Genomic DNA, 25,889 nt, shown 5'->3' with positions numbered 1-25,889 from the left:
GATGTAATCGTAATTCAGATGTGTAAAAATTCCTATTCAGAACTTTTGCTGAGCAGAGATTTGGTAGGTGGTAATTTTCATCAGAAGTCTTACATTTCAGATTCTTTCTTACGTTAGTCAATGTTTCATTTTAATGGTCTGTTAGTAATGATGTTTTCCATCAATATGTTTTCAACTGTAGTATCAACTATGTGAAATAAATACTTTGCTTATTATTGATCCCCTTAGCTTTTTCCTTGAACACTTCAAAGCAATATTTTCTTGCTGTCAGCCTCTAAAAAACCCAGGGGTAAGTGCTCCTAGATCAAGTTACTTTTTCTCAGCCAAACCCATTTCATAAAGTTGCTAGGACACTAGAATTCCCCTAAGTTTCTTGTAGGAAGGATAAGATCCAATGTATGAAATAGAAAATTACCACATGCTTTGCATACAGAAGATTCAAGGTTCGATTTCTAGCATCTCTATGCAGGGCTGGGAAAGAATGCTGTTTGAAATGCTGTGGTTAAAATCTAAACTATGGTTTGTTTAAATTAAGCTAACTTCAAACTGTGGTTTATGAAGTTGCCTTGTTTCAAACAAACCACAGTCAAAATTAACCACAATTTAGGAGTCAGATGTAATGCTAAACTGCTAAATGAAAGTTTCCAATCACTTCATTACAGTCACACTGGAAGAGGAGAGGGGGTTAGAAAGCCCTGGAATTTAAGGATCATCTAGGGTCATTCTCATCAAGATAAACTATGGTTCAGCATGATACCTAAATGCAACCAGTGTCAACTTTGACTGACACCAGTTCTCTATGGTCTCAGACAGCAGTGCCCACCTCCTGCTACCCATGATCATTCTAACTGGAAGTACCAGGGATTGAATGAAGATTTTATGCCTTCCAAGTATGTGCTCTATCGCAGAGCTATGGCACTTCACCTACTAGTTCCCATTTATGTGAAGAATGTTACGAAAAACCCTTCCTTGAAGCATCAGCCATACAACACTAGTGATCAAAGGTTTCAGCAATTGGTGCACAGCAAACAGTACGGTATCAGGACTGTTATTTATTATCATTTATTATAGCCAGCCTCTTATTTTCTGCTGTTGGCCCACTGAAGTTGGGATTGGTGGCTTTTTAACCTTTGTATAACACCAAAATGGTCCCAACAGCCCTAGCTAGACCACTGTAAATACCAGCACAAATAAAGGTGTGCATGATACTCATTTGACAGTCTGGCTTTACCCAAAAAAGTCTAAGTTAAAGAGGTTTCTATTGACACAGTTAAAAACTCTCACTGAAATATGTCATATAATGTGTCATAGTTGCCTTTGACTGGACTTAATCATCCAGGGGTCCTTTACCTTTTACCATAGTAACTGGCACATTAACACTATTATTCACCAGTAAAATGATTGCAACATACATCAGTGAGGTCCCGGTTATTCAGACGCAACATTAGACAATCCTAACCCATTTATCTCTATAATCAAGAATCACTATCACTTGCCTGACAGAAAAATAGACAACTGTGATCTAGCTGCTTTCTGGAATTATTAGCAACTACATTTTTTTTTTAAAAAAAAGTAAAATTGTAATTCTCTTATTATCATAGAAAGGAACATCAAAAGAGCAGTCAGTATATTAGAAAAGCATTTCATGATGAGAAAGAGGCATGTCCTGGGCCACAACTCTTGTCAGTTTTGCTGGATTTTTAGCCCTATTGCTCCTTGACAACAATATCTAAGATAGCAGGGATATATATATATATATATATATATATATATATATATATCAGTCTTTCAAAAACAAAGCACAGGCTAAAATTGTGGATTCACACATGTCCAAATGATTCTAGATGCCATGCCTGGCTTTCATACAGGCATGCATACAATCAGAGTACTAAAGCAGAAAACAACCTCAAATAATGCTGCATAATTATGGACATGTTTAAATAGAGATAAAGGAGAAAAGGAACTGTGGATGAAGAACTTTGACCCACTATAACATTTATAATATGGTATTACCACCATAATACAGAAACAATGCATTTTCCCCAGCTTAATTAAAGGCACTATGCATATGGAAGCAGGATGCCATCTACATCCCTAGCTAGATGAGCATGTGTTATTAACTGCTGTGTGAAAGCCTGTTTGCCCCAATGCTAGAACACCCTCTGTCTGCAACAAAACAGAACAGAGGAGGGTGTTCTGCAAGGTCAAGGTCTTGCCGCTTGTCTGCTCTGCCCCAAGGCTGGGGAAGATAAGAATGCTGCACGCCAGAAAGCGTTCCTCTCACCAAGAGGCACATTCCAGTGGTGATGTTGCCACTTATGCTTTCTGCCACCTGAGGCAGCTGCTTCACCCTGCCTCATGGGTGGGCTGGCTCTGATGACAGAAGATACATAAAAATGCAGCACAAGTATATAGCATCTAAACAATCTCATGAACTTTAAAAATATAATACGGTCAACAAAATCGCTTACATACAGATTCACACTACCCAAATCTAAATACACAACCTCCACATACACAATCACTTAACAATCAGACTCTCCTTACACCACAACATTGCTCCACCACTCAATTCTCACGTTACTAAAAATGCTCAAAACATTTTATTTTATTGGCTGTGTTCAAGAATCACACTAAACTATATTTTTAGTTTGACACAAATAAGCCCAGGTGAACCTCAGGCTCACAGTCTACTTACCCTCTTTGCTCTAGTGCAGTTGTGAGGAGTTTGGAGGTTTCTGCTTACCCAGCTTCTTGTCAACTGGCTAACTGTGGTTAATGTTAACTGTCATTTCTCTGAAAGAAGTTAATATTAACCATATGACACAACAAGCTATATTTAAAGAAAAACAGAAGCAGAAGTTTCGAAACTCATCTCCAATGCCACACAAAAAGGGGTGGGGTATGAGTCTGAAGCTCATTCACAACAAACAATAGTTTGTTTATTTATATTTGTATCCCAGCTTTCCTCTAAAAAGCACACAAAAGGGCATACATGGTTCTCCGTATCTTCAACTTATCCTCACAACAATCCTGTAATGGTAGGCTGAGATACATTTCCCCTAGGTCACCTGGTCTCTCAGGTCCTAGTCCAACACTCTAACCACTACACTCGTAGCATAGCATATTAATGTTTGTGATGAAGCCTGAGGTTCTACCTTCACTATTTGAGGTACTATACCTCTGTGTGGCTGTTGTTGGGAGTTGAAGGTGAGGAGAGTGCTGTTGAGCTCTGGTTCTGCTTCTTGGCATCTGCCCAAGGGCATCTGTTTGGCCAATGTGAGAGAAGACTGCTGAATGAGACGGGCATTTGGCCTGATCCCGCAGGCTAAAGGAGGATGAACCACAATTACTGACAACATCCATAGAGACTAAGCAAACTTAGATTTAATGACAAGAAATAGAAACATTATTTCCTCAGTCAATAAGACTTACTTCTAAACCTAGGGAAGCTCACATAACAAACAACAGTCCAATACTGATTAAGCCTATTTGTTATGGTCCACAGCTGACATAATAAAGAGCATCTAAGAATAAGACTGTTGGCCTCATGAAACAACCTCAGGCTGCACTACAACAAAACAAATAGGGGTAATCTACAGGACTACAAATTAAGAATACTGATCTGAAAATATAGCTATCTTGAAAAAATGGATTTCACTAATCCAAATTATTGTTCTTTGGGGGGAAATGTTTTGTCTGTCCAACAACATCTTGCCAATTTTTTATTTTGGATAATAATTCAATAATACCCATTTCCCACCTGTGATTTCTTCCATATCCCCCCCCCCCCCACTTCATATCGTTACAAGGCAACCCAATCTCTGAGAAGTGCGAGATTCTAGAAGTACCTGGCACGCTTACCAGGCTCTGTGTTTCCTTTTGGAACAAAGAGACACAGTGGAGACTGTGATGTCTTTATGATATATGATTTATTTACACATGTATACAACCTGGACCTAGATGGAGAGAGGGCAGAGAATTCACACCCCAAGAGGGTCTTGTTCCTCCTATTGCTGCAGCATTGGATTCCAAGAGACCCCAAACATCATGTCTGATCTTCTCTGCAGCATAAAACAGACTGCCCATTTCATGCTCTGCACACACCCCCTCCAGATTGCAAAAGGGACTTTTCCCAATTCGCTAACCTCATCTCCCACTGCAATTTTGCCCTTCCCTCCTAAACCTTTTTGTTGTTGTTAACTTTCTCATCTCATGGAGAAGCTTTCCCAGTTTCTCTCTGACCCAGAGTGTCTCTGTTAATGGCCTTCCTAAAAGGCCCAACCATTCCAGTTATTATTTCTTGATGGTTCTCTTGCCAGGCTGTTTCCTGGACACAGAAAAACTGGTTTAAACTCCAGCCCCCACTAGACTTTGGAATATGGGGGTGGCTTAAATTCTAACCCTTTACTGAATCCAGATATTTTAGGACAGTATTGCCTAGCCACAAACTTATAACATCGTTGAAGGCTTTTCTGTCTATTATATTTAAGATTAGGACACAATAATTGTTTAACATGTATGCAAGTCCTCAGCAGATGTGTCATCCACATTCATCTACGATTTGCTCAAAGATATTGTGACGTGCATGGATCTCCATGCTTGGATGAACAGCCATGGACAGTACAATTATCACTTTATTACTATTTATTAAATTTGTATACCTCCCTTCATCTGAAGATTACAGGGTGGTTCACAACATATGCACGTAACTTTTCCTTTTACAATTCTTATTTTCAAAGCAGCCATGAAGTGGAACCAGGCCTAAACAGCAGCAGATTTAGTGTATTGTACAAATCTCTGTGAGCATAGGATTGTACCTGTGTGAGACAGTGGCGGAGCAAGCTGATCAGGCACCTGGGGCATCTGCGCCCAGGGGCGGGGCCAGCCGGGACAGGATGCTCCTTGGGGCCTCTGAGGAGTCTGCCTGCCTCCTCCCACTCAGCTGTGCACACCCTATTTCTGGCACTCTTCCAACCCAAAAGAATACCGGAAATAACTTGAGAGCACAAGCGGGCGCGCACGCTCTGGCCCACCAAGAGGTCTGCCAGGGAGTGGACCGGACTGGTTTCAGAAAACATTGCTGACCCCTGATCTATACTAAATACTTTATCTGAACTAAAGTTTATTAGCTAATCCACACTGTGACCTTTCTTACTAGTCTTCTGATACAGTCCCTTCACCTCTGTTCTGTATGTGTCTACCATACAGTATTTCCATATAATTTTACTATGATTTCAGTGACTCAGAAAAACTGGCATTCCCCTGGTTTTGTTTAAAGAGAAAGACTGAGAGTCCTTTGCACTGGCACCAAATCACTTTTATCTTCCATCTAGTACCTACTGACATATAATATATACTAGCCACAGCAATGTGCATTCCAAAAAGTTACCTACCATTAAAAACCTGAAAGAAAAAGCCCAAAAGTGTGCTATAATAGGCCTTGTAATCTTGGACAACTAATAAAGTATGGGTGGTTCACCTAAATTAAGTTTTTTAAATTAAAAAATGACTATATACAGAACAACTGAACTTGAAAACAAAAATTCTATAGCAATAACTGCTACCGTGCACTTCTCTCCAACATGTTATTGCCTTCATTCAGGCAGCTTCGGTTATGCAGTATGATGCCACATATCTATGCAGTCATTAACCACTCTTGCATGCAAAGATAAGCTATTAACCACAATTTACCATGAATGAGCAGCTATTCAACTGTTCCCACCCTTTGTGCTATGACAGAAAGAAACAAAACCAGAGTGTTGGCACATGTTCGGCCAATTATCTGTTTGGTTTTTCTCTCCCAGTTTTTCTGAACAGGATAACCATGGTATAAACATTAACCAAGAAACGTGTATTTTTACTATCTTACAGTCCATGTTTTATTTTATTTTTCTCTACTTAAACTGGGAAATGTGCAAAAAATAGCGAGACGGTACAACTTACATTTTCAAAAGCCGAATATTTTACATAGGTCAGATGTACCGGTAAATCCAACTGATTTCAATTGGAATGTACTTTCAAATAAGCTGAACTGCAGTGTAGCTCAATCTTGTATATGGGAATAAGTCCCATAAGGTTGAATGGGCCTTACTCCCAAATGTGGTACCTTGGTTTACGAACTTAATCCATTCCAGAAGTCCATTGTTAAACCAAAGCGTTCTTAAACCAAGGCGTGCTTTCCCATAGCTGTGGGGGACTCAATTTACACTCAACAGGAAGCGGAACATGTTCTGCTTCCAAGGCAAAGTTCACAAACCGAAACACCTACTTCTGGGTTTGCAATGTTCTTAATCCAAGTTGTTCATAAACTAAGCTGTTCTTAAACCAAGGTACCACTGTACCACTGTATAGGACTGCTGCCTTCTCGGTAGTCACACTCTCCCCGTGGAATGCCGTCCCATCAGACGTCAAGGAAATAAACTATCTGACTTTTAGAAGTGGTATCTTGGAATATAAACACTTCGGGTTATAGACTCCGCTAACCCGGAAGTAGTATCTTGGGTTAAGAACGTTACCTCAGGATGAGAATAGAAATCACGTGCTGGCAGTGCAGTGGCCACGGGAGGCCCCATTAGCTAAAGTGGTACCTGAGGTTAAGAACGGTTTCAGGTTACGAACGGACCTTCGGAACGAATTAAGTTCGTAATCAGAGGTACCACTGTATAGGGAAGTTTTTAATGTTTGATGTCTTACTGTGTTTTAAGTTGTTGGAAGCTGCCCAGAGTAGTTAAGGCAACCCAGTCAGATGGGTGGAATAATAATAATAATAATAATAATAATAATAATAATAATAATAAAAATAAATTGTTATTATTTTTTTATTACCAGCCCAATCCTATGCATATTTACTCAAAAGCAAATCCCACCAAGGTCAATGGCACTGACTTTGCCCAAGTTTCAGCTCATGGCCAGTATAGTTAAACAGTTCTCTGAGCAGATGCACATCTGAGGAAACAGTAGTTCATCTGTCTTGCAGAAACTTTCCCATCAATGCCTGTTTTAGTTCCTAAATAAATCTCACAGCATCTGCTGGGACAGTACTGTCTGTGATTCTTAATGCCCTTTGGAATAATCTGGGACAGTAGTGTCCATGGTACAATAAGCCTCCTAACAGGCTGAGATCTGCAAAGACAGCAATGTCTCTGTTAAGAGCCATTCTTCCAGCATCTGCTTGGCATATAGCTGTTCTGTATCCATATTAAAATGAAGTGTTATGGTACCCGCATTTATATAGTGCTAAAAATATTGTGTAAAAGCTATCTTACCTAAATGCAAATTAGACAAGCTAATACTTACCATAAATATTTTGCAAATAAAATAAAATAAAATAAAAAATAATAGCCTATAAAATATAATTCATAAGCTAGAGTAAATCATAGGGAAAGGGAAAGTCCACATTCAATCCTATAGACAAGCAAAGTCCATTAATATACATCCCTTTGTAACATAGATTGCAAACATGCAGAGGACACCAATAGAGGAATGCACAAGTTGGCAAAGGTCGTTTTCTGCTCTCATTCTTTTTGAGCAGTTGGTGATGGCAGCCCTAGAACATTAAAGTGTCTACTTGGCTGCAGTCTTCAAACCACTTACTCCAGAGTACTCCCATTTTTGTTTGGTCCCTGCTCCTGCCAACCTAGCAGTTCGAAGGCACGTCAAAGTGCAAGTAGATAAATAGGTACCGCTTCGGCGGGAAGGTAAACAGCGTTTCCGTGTGCTGCTCTGGTTCACCAGAAGCGGCTTAGTCATGCTGGCCACATGAGCTGTATGCTGGCTCCCTCGGCCAATAAAGCGAGTTGAGCGCCGCAACCCCAGAGTCAGCCACAACTGGACCTAATGGTCAGGGGTCCCTTTACCCTTTACCTTTTATAATGAAGTATGCAAACTATCATGCTTTCCTCTTTCAAGATTTAACTGTAGACATACTTGTGTTTTAATAGGATTAAATACGTTGAAAAGAAATGCTTGTTAGATATCTGCTTTCTTAATTTTGTCCAAATATTAATATAATTAATTATGTGAATGGAAAACAAACATGCAGTTTCCAATTTTCTACTATAGTTAAGAATTCAGAAAACATTGAGTTGGATGCAGAAAGTTTCTTCTGCTCACATTATTATAAACTCAAAGATGTTCTGTTACTTGCTGAAGCTTGAGAGGAATCTATCTATTGTAGCACTAAATGAATGCTTGGACAAGCATTCGTGGAGAACTGCTAGTAGCTAATTGACTTTTGCTCATGGTTCTTTGGATGCAAATTACTACATGCAACAGTTTCACATGATATTATAATAAATAATTAATAATAATAATAATAATAATTTATTTATACCCCGCCCTCCCCAGCCAAGGCCGGGCTCAGAGCGGCTTACAAGCAATAATAAAAGCAAGATGAATGATTACAACTTAAAAACAAAAATAAAATACAACATTAAAATAATGGAACATTAAAATATTAAAATGTTGCCTCATTGCAGGAGAAGGAAAAGAAAAAAGAGAGGGAGGGAGGGAATAAAATTGGCTCCAAGCCAAAGGCCAGGCAGAACAACTCTGTCTTACAGGCCCTGCGGAAAGAAATCAGATCCTGCAGGGCCCTGGTCTCATGAGGCAGAGCGTTCCACCAGGCCGGAGCCAGAGTTGAAAAGGCCCTGGCTCTGGTTGAAGCCAATCTAACTTCCTTAGGGCCTGGGACCACTAGGGTGTTGTTATTTATGGACCTTGAGGCTCTCCGTGGGGCATACCAGGAGAGGCGGTCCCATAGGTACGAGGGTCCTAGGCCGTGAAGGGCTTTAAAGGTCAAAAGCAGCACCTTAAATCTGACCCTGTACTCCACCGGGAGCCAGTGCAGCTTGAAAAGCACTGGGTGAATATGCTCCCATGGCAGAGACCCCGTGAGGAGCCTCGCTGCAGCATTCTGTACCCGCTGGAGTTTCTGGGACAGCTTCAAGGGCAGCCCCGCGTAGAGCGAATTACAGTAGTCAAGCCTGGAGATGACCGTCGCATGGATCACTGTGGCCAGGTCGGAGCGGGAAAGGTAAGGGACCAACTGCTTCATGCGGCGAAGGTGGAAAAATGTTGCCTTGGCTGTTGCTGTAACTTGCGCCTCCATGGAAAGGGAGGCGTCAAGGATTACACCCAAACTCTTAACGGAAGGCAATGGCACTAATTGGGCCCCCGCAAGAGAAGGGAGTTGGTCCCTCACCCCCATGCCATCCCGACCTAGCCATAGGACCTCTGTCTTCTCAGGATTTAGTTTCAATCGGCTCCCACGAAATCATCCAGCCACAGCTTCCAAGCATCTGGTCAGTGTGTTCGGGGCCGAGTCGGTGTGGCCATCCATCAGCAGATAGAGCTGAGTGTCATCAGCATATTAATGACAGCCCAGCCCAAAGCTCCGGATAATCTGGGCAAGGGGGCGCATAAAGATGTTAAAAAGCATCGGGGAGAGAATTGCACCCTGCAGCACTCCACACACCAAGGAGTGGCGCGACGACATTTCCCTCCCTAGTGCCACCCTCTGTCCCTGACCAGAGATAAAAGAGCACAACCAGTTACGGGCTATGCCCTGTATCCCCACGTCTGCGAGGCGGTGGTCCAGAAGATCATGATTGACCATGTCAAAGGCTGCTGACAAATCTAAAAGGATATACATATAATCTGAAGGAAATGAGAGATTTCAATAAGTGGCCATTAAAAGTTTAAACCCCAAATGATGTATAATGATGAGAAGTGTTGATTAAGAATACGTATGTTGAAGAGTTGTAAAAATCTTTCAGTATCAAGTGCTCAAGGGATTATAGGCTGGAATACAAAACAAAGCAATCAAAGTATAATTAGGATTCTTATGATATTTTAATTTATTTAAATGAAGTTTGTGAACTGATCATAAAGACTTTTATGGTCAGAGAGAGACTGATTTCTCAGCCTAATTCAAGAATGTGGCATGCAGGAGTGTACTTTCAATGACAGAAAGAAAGAAAGAAAGAAAGAAAGAAAGAAAGAAAGAAATAAAGAAAGAAAGTCTTCTGGGAACAGACTGACAACTGTAAACTCATCAAAGTAACAGGTCACATATTTGCTAGTTATAGATTGTCTTCTTTTCCTGCCTAGTCTTCCTCATTCAGTAGCTATGTGTAATCCTCCAAACATTACAGAGTTATCTATAAGATTACTCAGGATTGAATGGCTTTGGGTTGCAACCAGATGGAAGCTACCTTAAAAAGTAATACACCTGAATACTAAATTTGTTTACTTTAAAGACAGGCCTACTGTTGTCAATACCCTTCACTTCCAAACAAGTTTTAGATTTAAAACCTATATCTAAAAACCTGCTGCTATCTCTATACCATATCCGTCAAGCGAAATACTCAAGAATACAAGTCCTTTTTTTAAGCAGTTATTTGCAAACATTTGTGCTTACAGTATCCACTACACAGATGACAGAAAGACTATAAGGCCACTTTGGGGGGGGGGACATTTGTCATTTATTAACAAGACTTTCTACATCCATGAAACAGACTTACCAAACGAAATCTTACTAAGCAGAACAATGGGAACATGGAAAACACTTTGTTTTGTTTGCAATCCGAAAAATTTTGTTTTAAAACAATAATGGGAGCCAGGCTCAATCATGCTTAGCATAAACCGATTAAATTCAATGAAACCTCACAACAACCTTATGGAGCAAGGTAAACTCCTCCTACCCCTGGTTGGCTTTTACAGAGCAGTGGGCTCACGACTACATTGCAGCCCTGCTATGCATGGTAGTTGAGGTGGAAGGTGGACCACAACACTGGCCTGGACCTGGTACAGCAATCAGATCCAAATTGCACGCAACGCTGTCACACAGATGCAGGGCCAGCTCTGGATCCAACAGATCCAAGGCTGGCTCAGCCCTGCCCCTGAAATATCACATTCAGCAGACAGAAGTGGGGAAGCTCCACTCCAGCAGTGATGCACAGGTAACTGGCTAACAGCGGCTGGGAGAGGTACACCTCCATCCAATTAAACACCCCCAGGCTTACATAAAGAGGATTCAAATTGTTCTGCCTCTATTCTATGCAAGATTGAGCCTGAATCCAGCCCAAACTGCATTTCATACAGTAGTGGTCCAACCTCTGCTTTTAGATAATAAACTACGTAGTATAACAATGTTATGTGTACAAGCAACGTTACCATTAAAAAAAAACATTATTCCAAAGTCTCTAAAACTATTCAAGATAAACTGAATTGCAGAACATTTCTACACATTTCTAATAAACCTCAGTCAAAACCAGTGGGGCATTACCAAGTTCAAAACTACTTCTATGTAATTGTGGCCCGGTAAAGAAAAGTTTACCTACATTTGAAGTTTTCACAATACATGTATTTTACGGCAATGAAATTGAGCCAGAAATGTTTTGTCAGTTTGTTTCATATTTACAACAAACGGTCTTATACACTCAACTTTTATTTAAGTCCCCCGAAACGTCCTTCTGCTTTGGATGCAACCTGCACTACCCTGGGAGTAAATCCAATTGAACTCAGTGGGATTTACTGGTAAACTGACTTGCAAAGAACTGCCCTATTAAAAACTGGAGTCAAGCAGATAGAAAAATAAAAAGGTTTTGGTGGAGATAAAGAAGTTTCGGAAGCAATATAAAGCATTTTAAGAAAAAGCAGTACTGGGTTAGTTTCATTCACATATTTGGCACCACAAACCTCCCCCATCCCCCCCCCCATTAGATTTTTCTAGGTGGAGGGGGGGAGCGCCATGGAGTTTTCGTTCCTTCCAATATACACAAGTAACCCCTTGGCTGACGCACCAGCTCTTGAACTTACCTACTTAATTTGGAGAGGGGAACAGCCTCCGAACTAGTTCTGCGTTCCAGCACTCAGCAGGAAAGACTCCTGCATAGCCTCCAACCAAGCTCCTTGGCATTTGCAGTTCCTTCTGGCCAGAACTAGAGGCAGGCACTCCCACCACTGGGCTAGGAGCCGCAAGAAGAAACAGCTAGAAGAAAGTTTCCTTTTCCCTTGCAGGGAGCTCTCCCCCCCCCTTCTTCTTCTTTCTTTAATCCCAGCCTCTTTACGCGAATGCCATACGCACCGTTACCTCGGCAGTGCAACAGCTGGAGAGGTTTCCTCTGCGCGAGGGCGGCTCCTGGGAGACGGAGCCTCGAGGCAGGCTGGACTGGCGGGGCCGTGGCTGCTTCTGGAGGCGCCGCTGTGTTTACAGCCAGTTTCATGCTCTCCGCTCGTCCCCTCCCTCTCCCTGCCTCCCTGCCACAGCCTCGCCTGACATCATTCATTCTCTTACATTCACACACACGCCCACTCCATTTCCAAACAGTGAGTCAGCCTAGCCCTGCTCCTATGCGAAGAAGGCTGGGCTAGAAAAACCGGTTGAGACCGAGGAAGGGAAATAAAAATAAAATGAGGGGAGGGAAAAAATTAATCGAGCGGGGTGGGAAGCCCTGCTCCACAGTCTGTCGCTAAAGGTGGGGATAGGAGGGATCTGCTACAGGGATCAAGGCACGGGTTGGTGCATGCACTGAACTCGCGTTGCAATTAAGAGAGTGGAGAGAGTTGGGGAGCGGATTCTGCAAGGAAACGAGCCAGCTCCTGTCTGGATAATCCTGCTCCTGATCTTCAGGCTACCTTAAACCGTTCTTCAAAAGAAGGAACTCCCTTTAGGATCAAACAGGGGCAGAATCCGATCGTTCTAACTGCTGCTGCTCTTTTCAGCGTTTCAAGGATCCTCTTTCATGGTTTCTTATGCCTCCGTGGTGCACTTTTCATATCAGCTGTCGTCCTTCAAACTTTCCCCACCCACCGCAAACATAAGAGCCAACTCCTAGGGACCGAGGTTCCTTCGCTGCCCCCCCCCAATAAAATATTTGCCCCCCCCCCAAGTTGATAGGCATTGGCATTCAAATAGTATGTGCACGTAGCGTCATGTGAACAATTATGCAGGGTGGGGCTTACCTGCCCCTCCAATATTTTATTCAAGTTGGCAGCCCTGCCCAGAAATGTACTTGGGTGACTGCCAGCAATTTAGCTGAAGGGTTAAAGACAGTGACTTAAAAAGGCCACCTAGCCTTCAAGTAAGAGAGCAGTGACCGACTTGCACTAAATTAGTTCAGGTTTCCCAGACCATCATGTATCCAGAGAGCAAAGTACAAGTTATAGCAGTGATGCTTGAAGTTACTTAATTGGAAATAAACCAAGGCTAGAATCCCTAGGCATGCTCAGGTTGCCATTCTAATTCGACTTGCCTGGGAGTAAATCCCACTGACTTCAATAGGGCGCCATCCGCACTACGCATTTAGAGCAGCCATGGCTTCCTTTCCACCCCCAATCCTGGGAGCTGTAGTTGGTTAACAGTGGCAAGAGTTGTTAGGAAACACACATTCCCCTCGCAAAACTACAATTCCCAGAGTTCCTTAGGAAGAGGAGCTGACAAGCTGTCAACATTTCCCTTTTTTAAAGGGAAATTCCCTTATTCCAAATAGGATTCCTCGCAAGAAAAGGGAAAAGTTGACAACCGCTCTTAAGAGTTGTAATTCTGGGAGGGGAATAGGCGCCTCCTAACAACTTTCAGCACCTTTACCAAACTACAGTTCCCAGGATACTTTGGAGGGAAGAGAAGCTGTGACTTTTCTAAAGCAGCGTGAAACTGCTTTCAGTGTATAATGCAGATGAGGCTAAGACTTCTTTCAGAGTAGGCATAGATAGGACTGTGTTGTTACCTGGGAGTAAGCCACATTGCGCAATGGAGCTTAATTCCAAGTAAGCAGGCCTAATATCGGACTGCACATGTATTAAGAGTCCTAGGAAGACATTTTCAACATGATTACAGAGCAGGAGAAAAGATACTTACATAAGAATGTTATTTTGAAAAATAAAAACAAAAGAAATGAATCAGAACTAGTCCTGGGCCTTGACAGTAGCCCAATATGCAGACCAGTAGCAATTCATAAAGATATTTCCACCACTTTTGTCTCCGCATCATGCTAAGTATCTTTGCCAAATGTTATTAAAGCCAGAGGAACAAGGCTAGTGAGAAAACGGTGGCGACTTTACACAGAAAGGGGGGGATGTGATTGCAACTGTACAAATGTGACTGGGCAGCAGAAGTGAGAAGCATAACGAGGACCATCTGTATTATCTGTGAATGGAAATACATTTGGCAATATTTCACAGGTAAAAATGTTCACCTCGCGGAAGCTGCGCACGGAACTTCAATTCTGCACGGCTGATGTTTACTAACAACCGGTGGTCCCACCAGAAGTATGTCTTCTCTACCAAGGGCCTAAACCTGGAAGGAAATAAGAATGCCATGCTTAGGTTTGAAAGCTTTGAGGTCAGGATATTATATAAATACCTGTGTTCAAGGGGAAATTTTACCTCAGAAAACTCCTACAAGTGGTGGTAGTCCTGGAGACAACAATGGCTGCCCCATTTTCCGCGTGGCTTGGTAGGCCTAGCATTGAGCAGCCAGCTTGGCAGTGCCTAGGAAGTGTGCCTTGCGGTTGCTTAGCAACGGTGACAGATTTACCTCAGCCCCTTCTCCCAGGCCAGCCATTTTGCCTGCGTGGCAGATGAGCAATGCTGGCGGCAGCAGCGTTAAAGGGAAAGGGCTGTGAGGAGAGGCTTGAATTAAGTGTGCCCCATTTATCTGGAGTACATTATCCAGATGTAGTGGATAGGAGTGTACAGTATGGATACCCAAATTCCTGTCACTCAGTGAATGGCCACCTGCAATCTTTGCCTCAACAAAGTTGTTTGGATGGTACATGAGATCATCAGGGTGCCATCCCGAGAATCTGGGATGGAGTAGGAAATAAGAACAAAATAAATAGAATAAGTCACCCTGGGTTTTTGTTTTGTTTTGTTTTGTTTTTTGTTTTGGACAACAGGTTCATGTTAGTCAAAACAGCCAAGCTATTACTGTATGTTCTTCGCACAGAATGTTAATGAAATTGTTGCTTGCCACTTCTGGCCATTTTATGCCCTTCGTAAGGCTCAATATTAAGCAACAGCAATATTTAGCTTTAAATTCAAATTACTTCATATGAGCCGGTGTGAGATAAACAGTTCTTGGGTTGCCTTTGGTCACAGTGAATTAATGCTACATTGCCTTTTTAAGACAATTCACCTTCCCCCTTAGGAAAAGCCCAAGAGCAGGCCTGTGCTAAAAGCCCTGCTAATAAATTTATAAAGTTACCAACGCCTATGTGGAGCCAAAATTATGTAGTCAATATTCCACATACATCAAAAGGCATGGGGATGTTTCTGTAAGTCAACGGTCCTTGAATTATTTTTTATAGTTATAGATATAACTTTTTACGGTCACATGACAAAACTTACTTATAATATAACCTGTTTTGTCATTTAATGGTTTATAAGGCATTGAAAGGTATAACTTTATAGTATGAGAATTTTAATTTCTCCCGCCCAAACTGAGATAATTTCCCTAAATGATCACATACATTTGATCAGCAAATTCCACTATATATTTCAAACAACAGTTGACAACAGATCAGTTAGCCCAGAAACAACGCTTGTTTTGTGATTTCAGGATTTTCAGGCCAAACAGATCATGACTATAATATTAGATGCAACCCTTTTCATATTATTTCAGTGCGATATGCTGTAGAATGGCTGGGAAGGGTTGTATTACTCTTTTTGTTTGTTACTATATTATGTATATTTGTGTTTTTATATTGTAACCTGCCTTGTGATCCTCAGATGAAGTGTACATAATTTACTAAATAAATAAAAAAAATTCTGTAGAATAAGAAAAAACCCCCACACATTAAGAGTTTTTATTTCTAAATATGTAAGAAAAATTCTATTCTCAACAAAAGTCTATAAGTAGTGCATTTGCTTTTCGATGGGGAAATTTGATCCCAGTCTCCTCCTTTCTATTTTCTTTTTCTTTTCTTAAAAAAATCCTTCCCAGGGCAAACTTTTCTGTTCATCTGAGCTGAAGCAAACTCAATTTTCTTTTTCATTGCGGCATTTCTTTCATGAGATCAGCAGTGGTATTATTGGAGATGGTATTACTATAAATGGACACAGCCTAGCTTGTGCATTAAAGTTGTGATGATTTCCAGAAAGATGCCAGGCAGTTCTTTAAGTAAGCATTGTGGCTAGAATGCAGGAGACGCACCAAAGTTCGGAAGGAAAGAGATGAAAAATTGTGTCCCTTAGACTGGCTGCACTGTTGTCAGGAGTCTTTGTTTAGACCATTTTTACACTCTTGCTGTATACTTATTTGAGTAGTTTTTCTTTGACTATTAACCAGTAGAATGTGACTTCTGTGTTCCACCTCTGCTTTACATCAACTTTCCCCATCAAATAGTTAAATTTTAAAGCAAACTCTCACCTGAGCACCTCCGTCATTAATGGACTTTTGTCTTTATAACAGGCTTGTCAAGTAAGGAGATATTACCTCTCGACTTTGAAGGAAGGTAATGAGTCAGAGAGCAAAGACCATACAGGAACTGCGCAATTCAGTATGTGAAACTAATCCTCACCCCAGCATTCTAATAATACAATCTCCACAAACCACACAGAACACCCATTTTGCTCCCTCCACCTCTGCTTTTATCTGGTGGCTTGAAATGAAGAATCATGAGATCAGCATCAGCAGAATTTCCACATTTTTGGGTTCCCTTTAATAATTACCTGCATGTCCTACAGATAGTTAACAGATCTCCACTTCCATAATAATAAATGCTACATATTCTAAATTTGTGGCTGTCACCAGGGGAAACACAACAAAATATGCACATTAGAGAACTCAGTTCAATAAATTTTGCCTGAGATTGCCCAGACTCCTGCACAGTTTCTGCTGCAACTGACTCCATCAAAATACTGAAGCTACATTTGCACCAGACATTTAAAGCACCATTATGCCAATTTAGCAGTCATGGCTTCCCCCAAAGAATCCTGGGAACTACAGTTGGTAAGGGTGCTGAGAATTTTGGAGGCATCCCTATTCCCCTCACTTACCTGCAATTCCTAGAGTTCCCTAGGAAGAGGGACTGATTGTTAAACCACTTTGAGAATTGCAACTTCTTATTTAGAAAATGTGGATACACATAATGATTGTGAAAGTGTGATTTCTTCTCTAGATTGCATTGTATGTTTATTATTTGAAAATGATAACAAATATTTTAAAAAGTTTTTATTTCAGAATGCTGGGTGTCTATAATCATGGATACAGGCATACATATGAAGGTATAAGATGGAAAAAGTGGCCAGATGCATATTACCTATAGTTGCCAACTCCCTAGCTAATGTGGCTCCTGTGCCAGCAAGAGAAACATGACAGGAAATTCAGTGCTGCAACTGTTTACATAACTGCAATTCCTGAATGGGAAAAGTTGAGTTCACTATTGAAGAAAGGTTTTTGGAATGAACACTATTCTTGCTTGGCTAGATGTTTGTTGCCCAATGTCACTCCTACTACGGTAATTGAATACTATTCACAGCTCTACAAACATTACGGCATACATTGATCAGAACAAGTATGGCTACTTTATCTGGACTATTTTATCTACTATAGTAAACTAATTCAGGTCTCTTTGTCTAAACTGTTTTGCTGATGTCATGCATTGATCTGGTTTCCTCATCACGTTAAGCCAAACTATGTGTGGGTTTTCAGACTGAAGACTGTGTATGTAGCACTCCTCCCTTGGTGCTGCTGCACTATCTGTGACTAAACCACGGTTTGGCTTAGTGTTATGTCTGAACCCAGGTTTGTGCTTTGTCTTGTTCCAGACAAACCATGAGCCATAACCAAAGCTTGTTCTTTGCTTACCTCTTGCATTTTGTCTGGTGGAGACAAACCACAACCACATGTTTGGATGTAACACTAAGCCAAACCAAGGTTTAGTCATGGGTAGTGCAGCAGCAGAACAACCAGCAGCAAAGCAATGAGACCATAATATTCATTCCATAAAGCCATGCATATATTTGTTCATGCAAAACCATGATTTATATTGTATTTTGCATGTTAGAGAGAGAAGCACAACAATGCAAAGGATTATATGTGCTCTTTATTTTGAATGGGAGGTGTGTTGGTTTTAAACCAAATCCTATTAGAATAGGTTTTTTATGAGTGCTGGACATTCACAGTGTTCAAAATTGAAGTAAAGAGGAACTGTAGGTGTTTTAAAGCTTATATTGTTTGCTGAATGCCTTCACAGAATACGTAAACAAATGAACAGAATGAAACATATCTTTTAGTGAAACCACTAAAGACTCCATTACACGAACACAGGTAATGTCAATACAGCTTCATAATCCTTATTCAGCCCCTTTATACCTCTTTACTTGCATGGATTAACTAATTGTTGGAACTATGTTAGGACTGTGACATCTGCCACACATCCAAAAGGAGGACTGTGACTCAGTGCTTTGCATGCAAAAGGTCCCAGTATAACTCCTCAACTTCTTCAGGTATGGCTGGGAAGAGACCCCTGTTTGAAATCCTAGAGAATCACTGCCAGTCAGTGTAGACAATATTGAACTAGATGAACAGAATGTCTTACTCAGAATAAAGCAGTTTCTATGATCCCACTGGGAAGAGATACTGAGCATGTGTAGGAGATTGCACTGGACCCTCTTCCTGATGCGCAACTTATGAAAAAGCGTGCATACAGTTTGTATGCATGTTCAATGTATACTTTGGAAGGTCTGCAGCTCAGGGGTAGAGTACATACTTTGTGTGCAAAAGGTCCAAAGTTCAGCCCCTGACCTTTCCAACTGGGGCTCAGAAAGATTTCCATCTGAAAACCTGAAGATCCAACTTAGTCTAAGGCAATTTTCTATACAGTTATATCTACAGTTTCCCAAAGTATGTTTCTCTCCCCCCCCCCCAATGTTTTTATTAGCAATTTCAACATAACAACATATGAAAACATATCATATTGATTATTTCAGCCCCCCTCAAACCCTCCCTCCCCTCCGAGACTTCCCTTAGCTCCTCTCTCTGATTTCTCAGCCCATATTATTCGCTGCATGTTATAAAATTATACAAATCCTCACATTATCTGTCTACCATGTTATCAGTCGATAAATTTGTGTATGTTTATTCAAAACCTGCCAAGGAGTCCAATTCATTTTGTTGTCTTTTTAAGTACTTTGTGAAAATTTCCCATTCTTCTTTAAAGTCACAGTTGTCCTTATCTCGAAGTTTGTATGTCAGTTTAGCCAGTTTTGCATAGTTCATCAATTTCTCTTGCCACTGTTCTTTTGTCAGGGTTTCCTTATTCTTCCATCCTTGTGCTATCAAGACTCTTGCCACTGTTGTTGCATACATAAATAAATTCTTTGTTTTCTTTGGCAGGTCTCGTCCTACAATCTCTAACAAAAATGCTTCTGGTTTTTTTTACAAATGTCATTTTAAATATTTTCTTCAATTCATTATATATCATTTCCCCCTTTTTTTAACTTCTCTACATTCCCACCACATATGATTAAAAGTCCCTTCTTTTTCATTACATTGCCAACATGTATTTGACCCAGTCCCAAAGTATATTTCAAGGGCAGGTCTGTATAGTGTAGAAGGGAAAGACTTCTTAGCAAAGTAGCACCATGTTTATGAATTAAACAAATACTACTGCAAACACTAAAGGTATCCAGTACTGTATTCTTTTCACACACAAATGCTCTTCTTTTGAAACTTTTGACTACTTATGGGAGTGGTTAGCTGCAAAGCTTCCCTTGCAGGGAAAGTAATAATTAAGTGTTGCTTTTCCATCCAGAAGAAATATAAAAAAGGGGAGGTTAGGAATAAATACGCCTATGATATGCTGTTGTGGTGGTGAAAATACACTTTGTTTACTGTTTTTGGACACCCAGTATCTAAAGTTAGAAAATGACAGTAATTTCAACGCCACGCTTTTGAAATGACACTTAACACGCAAAAGACTGTAAGCTATTTTCGAGGAATTCAGCCAAAAGCTTGAGTAATTAGCTAACCTTCCACTGTGTTGCCCAACCAACCCTACCCTGTCTCACCTTCTAAACCCAGGATTATCCCCACCCAAATGGTATTACCTCCCCTCCCCACTTCCTTTTGAGGCCAGACCTCCCATCTGTGCTCCGCTTTTTAATGCTCTGCAGCTGGCCCACCTGCATTGCATTGCAGGGCAGATAATCCCCAGAAGATTTTGAGTGCAAATGTTTTCTAAACAAATATATTCAAGAAGCCAAAGCTGCTATTTTAAATTGTAAGCAGGTCGAGCATAGAAACCAAATCTTCTTCTTTCAAGTCACACAATTTTCCTGCATTATATAATAAATTTGGGCAGGAGGGGCAGGAACCAGTAACTCTAACACAATACCCAAACTAGGTTGGCAATCTAAGTAGTTAATAAATAAATACAAATAACCAGAATTCTTAAGCCTTTATTCTTTCCTTAAGAGGAACATACCCTTAAACATTATTATGAACAGCACAGTAGATTTTAATTTAACTGCCAAAAGCCTGAATAAATAGAAATATCTTACCTTCCACATATGTTCCAAGTTGATTTATAATAAAAACAATTTAAAAACAGTTACAAAACAGTACAAAAACAATGAGAGGAGTTAAAAATCAATCCAAAATGGACACCTATGGTAGAGACGTATTCAGCCAGCTAGGAAGGCTTATCAGAACAACAGTGTCTTCCATTGTTTCTGAAAAGTGCAGATAGTGGGTGCCTATTGTATCTTGACAGCAATGTTGTTCTGATATCTCTGGAACTTTAAGGAGAAACTCTCAGGATAGTTGCAAGAGTTTTGGAGCAGTCCAGGAAAAATGTGGGCTTGACTCAGATGAAAATCAAGTCAGGAACACATAAAACTAGGTGTGGCAGAATTTTCACTGGGATTATTAATATTGAAACTGAAGTCCATTTCTCATGTTGCCAGACATATTTGCTGCCTCATGTATAGCCAAGAGAGGGCTGCAACCAACTACAGCTTTCCAGTTAGTGTGTCTTTATGATACATATGTTTGCAAACAGATTTTCGTCACATCCGTACTTTGTGCCTTGAAACAATATTTGAAAAGCCATTAGCTGTACACCTAAAAATGGCATGTGTCTACATTCTACAGGAAACACAGTGCTGCAAGAATCTTGTGTACTTTGGATTTGTTAGCTGAGCCAATGCAAAAGAATGAGCTGGCGAATTGTGATTTGGTGATGACATTCAAGTGACTCATGTGACCTGCAGTGTAATGATCATGCCCTGACTGCACATTGGCAGTCTCTTGACAGACAGCAACTCTGCTGGATCAGAGTAGCAGACCAGTACCATTGCTGGTGCTATCAGTTTTGGGTGTCAGAGTGTCTTTAAGAATGGTGTCTGTGCCTTTGCCTCCTATTCTAATTAGATAGGATGGATGAATCTCATCATCCTTCTTCCATATTTATTTTGCATGACAACAATGGCAGCAAAAGACATCAATACTGGTCTTGGTTTACTAAAAGCAACGTAGAATGTACTTCAATTGGAACCTATTCCAAGGACGGAAAGTGCTACAGAGTCTATTTAATGTAACCACATGTCAAAGCAGCTACAAAAAGAAACCGGTAGTTCCACATAAGCCTGGGATGCTGAGCTAAACCTTGAAAGCCTGCCAAAATGAAATCCCTGTGCTTTCCAATCCATTAGTACTTTTTATGGCAGTGTTTGTCCAGACACTATGTTTTGTTCCCAGAATTACCAGTGGGCCTGCTTTGTGAGCATCAGCTAAAAGTGTTCACTTTTCTTTCCACACATAATCCAACATTTGTAAGCCTTGGTTTCCTGATGTTTTCCAAGTGATGGTTGTTTGCTTGTGTTCTGCTTAACATTTCTAAAAGAACTCCAGAATTTACTTTAAAATTAAATAATTATTCACACATAAGCAATGCGCAGATCTGAATGTATAGATGCACACTTTCCTGCACACTTCACCAGTGGCAAGAAATTCCAAGGGCAATACTACCTAGGTTAGCTTTCTATTGCCTAGGTTAGCTTTCATTGGAAAAGAGCACAGGGGACTTATAATTTTTACATTTTTATACAGTGGTACCTCGGGTTACATACGCTTCAGGTTACATATGCTTCAGGTTATAGTACTAACCCAGAAATAGTGCTTCAGGTTAAGAACTTTGCTTCAGGATGAGAACAGAAATTGTGCTCCAGCGGCGCGGCAGCAGCAGGAGGCCCCATTAGCTAAAGTGGTGCTTCAGGTTAAGAACAGTTTCAGGTTAAGAACAGACCTCAGGAATGAATTAAGTACTTAAACCTGAGGTAACACTGTATCTTGCCCTCTGTCACAAGGTTACAGCATACAAAAAACAAAACATACATACCTAAAAGCAAATTACGAGGAGCATAGGATGCTGCCTTATACTGAGTCAGACCATTGGCCCATCTAGCTCAGTACCATCTACACTGACTGGCAGCAACTCTCCAGGATTTCAGACAGGGTTCTCTCCCAATTCTAGCTGGAGAAGCTGGGAATTGAACCCGAAACCTTTTGCATGCAAAACATATGTTCTACCACTAAGTTATAACCCTTCAAATGCCAAATAACATTAATAAGGTGTCAGTTTTCTAAGCCAGTGTTACAACTTTTAAAAGCCTGATAAAAAAGGCTGCGGCCTGAATCTGTACAATATTTCATACAGTGGTGCCTCGGGTTACATATGCTTCAGGTTACAGACTCCACTAACCCAGAAATAGTGCTTCAGGTTAAGAACTTTGCTTCAGGATGAGAACAGATATCGTGGTCCGGCGGCGCGGCAGCAGCAGGAGGCCCCATTAGCTAAAGTGGTATTCAGGTTAAGAACAGTTTCAGGTTAAGTACGGACCTCCGGAACAAATTAAGTACTTAACCCGAGGTACCACTGTATTTATTTGTGAATATACAATCATAAGTGGAAGCAAGCCCAATAAGCAGCAGACCTGCTATCCTATACCAGCTCTTCAGCAAGAGATGACTCCCAAGATGTGCTTAGTCTTCAGTTGATGTCTCTCTTTGCTTCTGTCTTTCCTTGTCTCTGTTCCAAGCTGGTTTGTTTCCTAACTGCATCCACCCACCCTTATGTCAGCTGCTCCCCTGACAGCGGGTAGGCATCACTTTTTCAAAGTTGTGATAGCTACTTCTTGATCTTCAGAATATTTCCCAACCATTATGTCCCATTGGAAAAATATCAACTAATCTCCCTAACAAAGAAATGGCCCGGCTATAACAAACCTGTACTAACTCAAGTAATACCAGATCCCATTTTGAAATGAATGTACAAGTCTCTTTTTATCCTGTCGCAACCTCACTGAATGTTGAAACCCACGCCCACCCAGAACTTTTCAACATCCTCTCCCCCTCCCGCCACAACATATACATTCAGGGAAGGGAGCTGGTCACTGCAGGAGGGGAGTCAGCCTGGCTTCCTCACCAGCCGGACTCATTGCTGTCTCTTAGTCCCCTTCCTCTCTAGCCTCCCCTTCTGCCTCCAGTTCTGGACTGCTATCTACCACAGATTCTTCCATCTCACTAAACCCTGTTACCTCGTTAGCTTCTAACACCTCCTCCCCCCAGTCTGCTCTCTCTTCTCCTTCTGACCATGCATTATTGTCTCTCCACCTTCTTCACTCGCTCTGAGCCTTCTTTACTTGGGGTTTCCCCAGGTAGTGCCTCCCACTACTCCTCTGCGTCCAGCCAGCACATGACATCAAGTAAAGAGGCCTTAGTATAGTTCAAAGACACATTCCGGCCAGGCAAAAGCACCTGAGAAAAGTGTGGACCAAAGTGGTACATGCATGGCCTGGAGAGAGATTAAAGGACCAGAAATAAAGGATGGGTTGGGGGCTGCATTCAGGTCCCTAGTCTGGGATTCCCCATGCCTCTGTCAGGCCTTATGATGACAATGATGATACAGACATAATAGGCAGAAAGAATTTTGAGAAATTTGAGGGAAGGGAGAATAATCAAGACGTATACCTTTTACCTGTGGGTTTTTAAAAAGTTATTTACAGTATTTCAATGTAATATTTTGAAGAGCAGAGCAGATTCGGTCAGAAAAATAAAATGCTTACCAACTCTCTCATCTACAGCTGTTCATACTCTTGGCAGTACCACTTTGGCTATTAATTTGAATCGCGCTGAAAAGAAAGGTGGAAATTGTGGACAGATTTACACTAGGGGAAGTAAATAACAGTGGTGGTGAAAATGGGATGAAATCAGCAGGTGCAGAGGAACAAGAAATTCCAGTAAAACATTTTCTTCACATCACTGTTCTTAGAGTACCAAATGCATGATGCAGAGGTTCTCTGGAAACATGCAATCTGCGTGGCGCTGAATTGCAGTCTGTGTTCTGTATATTAATTTGATTCAAGGTAGTGCCTGAAAGGACTTCAGAAGGAAATTACAAATTATGGGAATTAGATATTACATAGAAATGCTTTAGCATCTATAACTGGGACAAATTCCAAGTAACTGCCCTTGCAATATAGGACTGCTGCTGAGTCATCCCACAGTGCTCTATAACAGTGCCTTATTTTTGATTATTCATGCTGGCATAGCCTTAAGAGTTTCAATATCATCAAGAAATAATCTAAGATATAAAAAGGACTCTGAAGATTTTCTTTGAGAAGAAATAAGGAGGCTGTAGGGTGGGTGGAACTGATTCAATTTATTAAGCCTTATTTCCTGTTTCATTTACCAACCTATCTAGCAGCATGCTCATCAAGATTTGCTGCTGCAAATCAGATTTTAGTATGCAATAGCTATGCCAGCACAACACCACAAAATGTAATATTTGCCTATGCCAAAATCAAAGGAGATGGTAGAAGCATGGTAGATAGCCCTTATAGACTAGTTTCTCACTCCCAGGTGTATTCTGCAACATTTCATTGATGCAATATCAGCGCATTAGTGATGGATTTATACAGGACCACCAACACATCATTTCACTTCTGCAATGCTGCCCCAGTGGTATTACATTTTTGCTCTCTGCAGGGATGCTGTTCCACTATACAGAACCAAAAGCGGGACAAAACCTTAGCACAATTGTGGTATAAAAAGTTACAGGATTTCTGCAGGAAGTATCGGGATGTACATTGATTGGAAACAAAGCAGTATGTCAAGTATTCAATGCAGGATTCTACAGTATATAACTGCCCTGATATCATCCTGAGCACGAATCAGAATGAATGCACAATTAAAAATATATGCTTGGAGGACTGTTGCCATGTCGGCCATGAGAGATTGCCCCAAGAGACTGCAACCCTTCAAAAGAAAAGAAAAAAGTCTTTTGGTGCAGTGTAATCTATGTGATTTAAGGAATAAATTAGGAGTGTGTAAGGAGAAGAGTGTGGTTCTGTCCTAAAACAGAAAACTGTTGCATGTTTTTACAAAAATCAGATGTGCCTGGTGGTTTGCTGGGTTTGTTGCAAGCATGAAGGTGGTAAGATCAAACATTTACCCTGTTCGTAATTAAAAGGATTTTGAGAATTCATCTTTCTATTTTCTTTTTTCCACCTAGCAAATCTTGGATACAAAATTACAGAGCAGTTTCTGGGCAGCAAACTTGTGGGTGGCATATACATAATGCCAGCCAAGGTTAACACAGAAAGTCTCTGATCAAACTGTATCTCTTGGAGGGTGTGTGACATTTTTATAATATTTATGGAGAGTGGCGTATGCTCTGTAATTACTGCTATATATTGGTGTTAAATAATTATGTACCGTTTAATTAGCATATTCAGTTTGAGTCTTTCCTTACAGATTGGTACTCCACAGTCTGCTATTTATATGGCAAATTTAGATTCCTCTTTGGTGATGAAAACGGCCATAGATTTTCTGAAAGCTGGATTCCGGCTCCTCCTCATGAATTTGTATGGATGTTTTA

The 25,889-nt window shown here is 40.9% G+C and overlaps 1 protein-coding gene and 1 long non-coding RNA gene across 11 annotated transcripts in view; one reads left to right on the top strand and one right to left on the bottom strand.

Moving 5' to 3' along the window:
* The window catches only part of SGMS2 (sphingomyelin synthase 2), a 30,458-nt gene extending 16,154 nt beyond the window's left edge, over nucleotides 1–14,304 (bottom strand). Inside the window, exons 1-2 of one of the 7 annotated variants that reach the window (XM_083456822.1) lie at nucleotides 12,092–12,257; nucleotides 11,824–11,972 (exon numbers count right to left, since the gene is read on the bottom strand). The gene's annotated coding sequence lies outside the window, so the exon portion shown is untranslated. Of the gene's footprint in view, nucleotides 1–2,698; nucleotides 2,797–3,181; nucleotides 3,267–11,823; nucleotides 11,973–12,091; nucleotides 12,801–14,201 lie in introns of those variants that run through there. The other 6 variants (XM_083456824.1, XM_083456820.1, XM_083456819.1 and 3 more) reach the window with 6 other exon arrangements.
* Nucleotides 32–24,756, top strand: LOC310685195. 4 transcript variants are annotated; one of them, XR_014515105.1, is made up of 5 exons: nucleotides 32–63; nucleotides 229–289; nucleotides 16,418–16,505; nucleotides 18,204–18,277; nucleotides 24,094–24,756. It is a non-coding gene; the product is annotated as an uncharacterized lncRNA (long non-coding RNA). The 4 variants fall into 4 exon arrangements; XR_014515106.1 differs by lacking the exons at nucleotides 32–63; nucleotides 229–289 and adding an exon at nucleotides 13,107–14,187; XR_014515107.1 differs by lacking the exons at nucleotides 32–63; nucleotides 229–289 and adding an exon at nucleotides 14,245–14,347.
* The last annotated feature ends 1,133 nt before the right edge of the window (nucleotides 24,757–25,889 follow it).

This window comes from Podarcis tiliguerta (assembly GCF_965153285.1).
Source record: "Podarcis tiliguerta genome assembly, chromosome: 9".
Taxonomy (NCBI): domain Eukaryota; kingdom Metazoa; phylum Chordata; class Lepidosauria; order Squamata; family Lacertidae; genus Podarcis; species Podarcis tiliguerta.
Note: the sequence above shows the minus strand (reverse complement) of the source record. Positions and strands in the feature narration are given on the sequence as shown.